This window comes from Phasianus colchicus, chromosome 3 (assembly GCF_987193195.1).
Source record: "Phasianus colchicus chromosome 3, bPhaCol1.hap1.1, whole genome shotgun sequence".
NCBI lineage: Eukaryota > Metazoa > Chordata > Aves > Galliformes > Phasianidae > Phasianus > Phasianus colchicus.
Genome location: NC_143438.1, coordinates 23,843,251 through 23,850,929, shown reverse-complemented (window position 1 = coordinate 23,850,929; position 7,679 = coordinate 23,843,251).

Genomic DNA, 7,679 nt, shown 5'->3' with positions numbered 1-7,679 from the left:
TCCTTAGTTACACTGCAAAAAGTGTCAAGAGTATTGTAAAAGTCAGGGAAAAGGAGTATAGATTGCCATCTAAAGAAAGTAACTGAGGGTACTGAATGGAAAAACAGCCATTACATCTAACAATCACTAAAGCCAAATCAGGATGAAGACAGAATGAGACCACGATAGAGAGAACTATATGATATAAAGAAGCATGCAGAGTAGATGAAGGAAGGAGAAAGCAGAAGGACAAAAAGCTTAACAAAGATTTAGAAAATAATATCTAAAAATTGATATATAGATACTGTACTTTCCTAAGTATACACAGCCTCATATGGTTGTCAAATCCCAGTGCCATAGAGGGACCGAGCTTTTTGAAGCCCTGAGATGCACTTTTAGCACTTCTAGATGTACTTCAAACAAACAGCACAACACATAACAATGCAATACAAGAGATCTTGAAAAAATCATAGACTTCTAAGTAGCAAGTATACCTTCTTTAAATAACCTTTAAACAACACATTGTCCTTGACGAACAAGGGAGTATGGAAATAGCTGAGGTAGATCTATTACACAGTATAGTGTAGGTATGAATTTTTGTAAATAACAATTGTTTATTGTTTCTTTAAAAGCATTTTAAAGGTATTTAAGCTTAAAGTATGTGCAACTGTTTGTTCAATAAGGTTTCTACTAAACAAGTTATTTTGGTTAAGTAAATATATTTTTGGAAGTTTGTATCATAGAACAATTTTTTACGCAGAGCTCTACTGTGTGCTACAGAATGTGATCTTTGAAAATCCTGTCCCAGTAAATCTTATTCTGGCCAACTGTTTACCATTTTCAGGATTTGGAATCTCCTTTCATATGGTGGAGGATATTTTCCCTATTCTTGCCAAGCTTTGTAGGTAAGGGTATATATTCACTGAATATATTTTACTTGAATATTAACTGATGATTCAGTGTTGTTCAATGTTACCATTTAATTTTGCTTTAATGTGATGACTATGAATCACTTAAATGGAACTTAATGGAACTTAATTGGAACTTAAAAGGAAAAGTTTATTTAAATAATGAACACTTCTATGTTTTAAAACAGTGATATGTTAGCTTTCACTCCAGAATATTTTCCTCACCTTTATTGACAACCTTACAACCTGACAATTTTGCACAAGATGTTCAGGAGACAAAACCATTTGAACAAGTTTTTAAATCGTAGAGTAGTCTAGGCAAATATGTACAGCAAACTGTAAGCTTATGAAGCTAACTTATTAACTAATTGTGTTTGTCAAATGAACAGCTTAAAAAAAATAATAACTAACTTGAAAAACTTTGATGTTCTGCTTTACCACTTTCTGTTTACCACTTTCTGATAATAAAAATGTAGCAAGACTTTGAATAGCAAATGTAAATTTACTTCATTTATGTTCTTGCAAATAGCAAGAGTAACTTTGCTCTGATTTTCTGATTGCTCAGTGTTGCTTACAGTTCTTTTATGGCAGAGAGTGTTTACAACTCTTCTTGTGAAGAAATGCGCTAAATTAGTAGAAATTGATTACTTCATACAGAGAAGATTCATGTGAGTGTTTTTGGAACACAGCTGTCATCTTCAGCTGAAATATTACTGACATCAACAAGAAATGGAAGGCTGTGACATCAGTAGGGCTGGTGGTTTCTTTTCAGCATTGCTGCTCATAAGTTCAAATTTCTGTAAACAGCTTTGTTATGTAGTGTAATAGTAAGAGAAACCAAAATTATTTGTTTCTTCATTAGACATAATCCCCTAAACTCAAGTAAAATGTTTTAATCACTAATGAATATTACATGAAGGGTGTGTAGATGTCCAAGAGTGGGACATTTTCTGTTATTCATCTAGCAAAGATGAATGACAACGTCAGGATTTTTTTTTTTATGGTGACAGATAAATAAAAAAGAAAGAGCATTATATGTCAGCACCATAAACAAGGCACTGAAAAAAGAGGGTCATGTGCATGTGATGCAGCAGCTCAAGAAGGGAGGGCATGCACAGAGGGAACAAGGTAGCTTGCTTACTTCTCAACTGGGAACAGCAGGGGTAGCACTCTACTGAAAAAAAAGATGGTGACTGCTCGTCACAATGGTCAAGGTGTGGCAGAAACCAAGACACAGGGACCAGAACCTTTCTGGGCAGACACCTGCATGCACACAAACCTCCCCAGGAGCAACAAATCTGCACAGACTTTTGACTGCAATAAGGTCCAAAAAATGGAAGTCCCCCAATAGCCTGAATGAAGAGGAAAGTGTCATGGGTGTAAGAGTGCTCAGCTGGATGAAATTTTTTTAGCAGGTATGGGAAATGACTTTAAAATAAAAGAAGGGAGATACTGGCTAGCTTTTAGAAAGAATTAATTTACCCAGAGGGTGGTTAAGCACTGCCACATGATGATCAGTGAATCTGTTGATGCCCATCCTTGGAAGTCTTCACAACCAAGTTGGCTGGGGCCCTGGGCATTCTGGTCTAGTTGTTTGCAACACTGCTGACAGCACAGGTTTGGAACTAAGGGATCTTTAAAGTTTTTTCCAGCCTAAGACATTTTATGATTCTATTAGAGGAATTTGTTATGGTATGCATGGAAATCTGGGGTGAGGTTATTTACTTACTAAGATTAGCTGCTATTGGAAGCCATTTAATTTCTGGAACTTCTTCATGGAAATAATTCTGAACATACCCCTATGAATATGCAAGGTGAAATGTGAATTTGAATGAAATTAATTCGGAAAAAAAGACAGGCCAGTATCTAATAACAAGTAATGGCTTCTTGATTTTTTTATTGACCTTGGTTTTTTTGAAGAATCTGCTTACTGCTTAATCAAATGGTATTTTTATTTTGATTTTAAAAGTGTGAGTGCCTGAGAAAATAAAGGCAGTATTAGGTTGAACTTTGTTTTTGAAAGAACTGAAAATTTGCAAGTGGTAAAGTGTTAGCAATTTCTTTTATGTTTAAACACTCATCTTCTTCTTGAAATTAGCCTTGGAAATCAGTCTATGAACAATAAAAGTGTGGAAAATTTGTCACCATCTAGTTGAATGAGTTGCCTGCATACATATCCTATAGTTATGATTCTCTGAGGTGGCCTATCAATGCTCAAGAGAACTTCAGAGTACAGTTTTAAAACCATTCCTTAAAATCAATAATTCACTCAGATGAATATGGCATGCAACTGCATCATGAATGTTGCTTTGGCAACCAGTTTCACTGATTGATTCTTACCGGTTAAGATATCAGACAAGTCTTCTTTATATATATATACACACACATTTCAGTATGAAATAAGAGATAATAATGTCCAATTTTCCTTAAAAAGTTATTTTGAAATATATGGATAAAATCATTGGAGAAAGGTATAACAGGGAATAGACTTCTTCACTGTTCAATCATTTCTATTTCTGAAAAACCTTCTTTGCTGTGACTTAATCCAGACATTATTACTCAGGAAATATGTGCAAGGATATAATTCAATCTTTTGTTGTACTTCATATATCTGTGATGATGATTTAAGGCAGCTCAGAAAATTTTCAATTTTCAGTCTTCATATTCCTTCAGTGTAGATTCTTCCTGCATGATTTGCACACATGTAGATTGTCTGTGAACATACATAAGAATGTGCTTACAGTCACCTAGATTTCCATTAGAAACTATTGGCAATGATATACCTCTAGATAACTACAAGGTGCAACAGTATTCATATAAATTAATTTCATCCTCAAACCATCCTCCAAATAAATGTAATCTTATAATTTTCTCATGGAAGAAAAGAAACAAAAGTCAAGTCAGTTCTCATTGCGAAACTGTAACTCCTCAGCTTTCAAAAATGAACCATAGTTTCTTATCATCATCAGTACTCAGCACATCAGAAAATATATTTATTTATATTATATTTATTTCATTTATTTCATTCTTCATTATAACCTTCATACAAACCTGGAGCCAGTAGTTCATTCTGGTCAATGAAGAATTAACAATGGTAATGTTTAGGTTACCATAACAGTCAAAATATTTGCATTCTATTGTAGTGTGATTGGTTTGCACTGGAAACTTGAAAAATATCTTTGCCCAAATGCACATTCATTCCTGGTATACAGAGTAGCAGTATTTTAAAGGAAACTCAAGATATACATTATTGTTCAGAACTTATAAGACAAGTCAGCTCTTCTATCCTTGACAGTTGATTGAATTGTCATTTTGCTAGCAAAATGAGAATTTTAACAAGCCATTTCAGTTTTAGCTTCAACCTTTCTGATACATCTTAATAGAACAAAGCAGCGTTTGTAAAACTGTATTAATTTATTGTATTTTAATATTTATGAAGGGATTTTCTAGAAGTTACAAATGAAAATACATTAGATTCTTAAGAAATTGCTGGAAAGGGTTTTTGGTTGTGGGGTTGGTTTTTTTGGTTAGCTTGTTGTGGGTTTTGTTTGTTTGTTTGTTTGTTTTTTGCTTGTTTTGTTGAAGTTTCAACTATGCTAGAAAGTAATTTATAGCTGGTAAGTATAGAAATGTGAACTTTCTAATATGTGACTGCCAGACTGCTAGATGATGTGCATGGGACTCAGAAATGTGACATTTCCCTTTATTTTTTTTCCATTACCTGAGGGATATAGGTCTGCAACCTATAAAGGGTTTTTGAGTAGAAAAAGATCAAAAGCATCCATTTTCCTGATTATGTACTAACAGCCTAGCAAGACTTTGTGATGCTTACTTTGTGATGGGTTTGTGTAGAAACACTATGGGAAATGGCCTTATAGCAGCTGCAAGTTTGTTGCAGTTTTGTCTCTGTTCAAAGGCTGAAGAGAAAAATTCAAGTAGGTCTTGAAGCTTTTGTTCTCTGCTGATAGAAGTATCTACTGTCTAAAATAACTCAGAAGCCTGCGCAAAATCATTTTTAAACTAGTTGGCCCAAGTTCCTCCTGTTTCTACTGAAAAGCTCGTTAACATTTTCTGTCTGCTCACAGCTCAAGCCATGTTCACACTTTCAGTTTGAATGTATCCTTGACCACCTTCAGTTTACTTGTTCAGCTGCAAACAGTGTATTCAAGTATCTTTTTTCTTTCATTTGTTTTTTCAACCAACTAGTTTGTGTAAACAATGCTCCCTCTCAGTCCCTGCTCTTCTAATCTGTTACAGAAATTGCCTGATTCAGTGTTCATTCTCCGTACTTATGCATTTGCTTTCGTCTTTTTCATGTCTGCAATCCACTGTTACACATAAGTAAATCTCTTTAAATAATAAATTAGAATACTGTATTTTTAGTTTTCATGCTAACATCAAATTAACTTCCAAATACACTCATTACTGCCTTTTCTTCTAAGTCGTATGACATGCTTCATGTTACTTCATACCTAAAACATAGATTTGTGCAATTTTATTTCCTTTGCTCTACATAATAAGCTGTGCCTGTAGGATAATTCAGTGCTTTTCACAGTAATGGTGTCTCAGTTTGTTTTTTTTTTGGTTGTTTGTTTTAATAAATGTCATCAGGAAACTACTTTTATGCCTAAGTTGTTAATTAAATAGAGTTTGTCTCCTCTGGTTTGTAAAATAAAACTATTCCAGGAATTCTCCATTAAACATGAATAATATGTTACATGAATTATACATTAAAAAAGGTTAAATACAGTGATTACAAACAATAAAAAGAATATTATAAGCAGAGGAGTACTACAAAGAAAACCAAAAACAAAGCCAATAGATGAAAAATTACTTTCTACTTGCAAAACATACTATCCATAAATTCTTACTGTTTCCATTAATTATTTTTATTCTTTTTCTGTTAATACTTAGAGGGTGCTTTTTCAAGTGTTACTGAAATGCAATTATCTATTCTATGTCCCTTGTGTTGATATGGCATGTATTTCTCTGTTTTTTTATCAAGAAGGAATGTTGCTATAAGGTGACTGCTGGTGGCAACTTTTATCTTTTACATTGCCCTGAGATGTGTTTCTTTAAAGTCCTCTCTCATTTAATTGCCATTGTCTCTCTGTGGCTGTCAAAGTTCTCAATGACAAATAGTATGTTTTATCCTTCTGGATTTTTTTCTTTACGCAATTCATCATGAGAACTACTAGGAGATTTGAAGAGAGATCTAAGTGTTCCGGATCAGAAAAAAAAAAAATCAGATTTGTTTAACTATGCTTTAAAAAAATTTTTTTTTAACAAAAAATTAATTTCAGTCTTGCTTATGTCCTTCTTTCACAGGTTTACATCTTTCTCCACACACTGCACATGGAGATCTGCTCCACACGGTGCCCATGGTCTACAGGGGACAGCCTTCTCCACAGGCCTCTGCTGTGCTGCAGGAAACTCCTGCTCCTTGCCTGGAGCACCTTCCTCCCTCTTGTACTGACTCTAAAGCTTGCAGGGCTATATCTCTCATATTTTCTCACTCCTCTCTTCCTGTATCTTTTGCAGTCTTTTTTCCATTTTAAATCTACTCTCACAGAGGTGCACACTCCTTGACTCAGTTCTAGCAAGCAGTTTGTCATTTTCAGAGCCGGATGGAGTTGAATTTTATGTGACATGAGGCAGCTCACAGAGGCTGCTCCTGCAGCTCTCCTGTTACCAAAGCCCTACCACAAAAACCCAACATAATATAGCACTGAAAGGCACTTGAGGAAATGGTTAGTATTTGCCACCTCCCATTCCAGTGTATAAATCACTAGGATTTTGCAGTGGATTTATATCAGTTGTTAGTCTGAAGGCATCACAGTACTAGGCCCGTAGAAGAAATAATCTGACACAGAAGTCTGCCAGATTTGTGTCCTTTAAAATGGAGATACTGAAAGTAGTTAAAATTGCAAATGTTTAATTTACTGACAATATCAAGTATTTCCTATAAAAAAAAGGGAAGTACTTGTGAAAATAATAACCTTGTTATATGATATTTATGGCATATAATACTTATTTACATGCTGGGGAAATAATTTTGATCATGACATCAACTGGAGGATTGTACAGATTGGATTTGGAATTAATTTTCAACTGTAGATAAATGAGTACTACTTCTCAGGAGTTATTTGTCTTTTCTGCCTTATATTTACTTTATTTACAATCTAAGAAACTGTTTCTACTTTGATACAGATACTAAAAATAAAGTAACTTATTCACTCAGTCCTGATTTGTCATCTTTCCTTTCCTAATGCCTAAACTGTACCCTGTGATCTTAGCTTTTGTGAAGACTTATTTTGCAATAGAATTTGTCTCCTCTGGTTAGTAAAAAAAAATTATTCCAGGAATTCTCCATTAAACATGAATAATATGTTAAATGAATTATACATTAAAAAAGGTTAAATACAGTGAGTACAAACAATAAATGACAAAGAAGAATATTATAAGCAGAGGAGTACTACAAGGAAAACCAAAACAAAATATAAAAGACAAAGGAAAAATCCAGTATAGGTAGAAGAATATTTGGAAACAAGAAGTTTTTTCGGATTTCCAACATCTATTCTTTAAAACAGACAAAATTTCAAATGTTAGAAAGATACTAGGTGGAGATACTGTCTCAATGTGTGATCTCCACAAACTGAGAAGTATCACACATAGACAAAAATGACTGAAGAAACAGTAGACTGGCAAGTTAAACCGCAAGCTTTAATTTAAAAATTGTCTATAAGGTTATACTTGGATTAAAGTTTTTAAATTATAAAAGATAATCTTGCA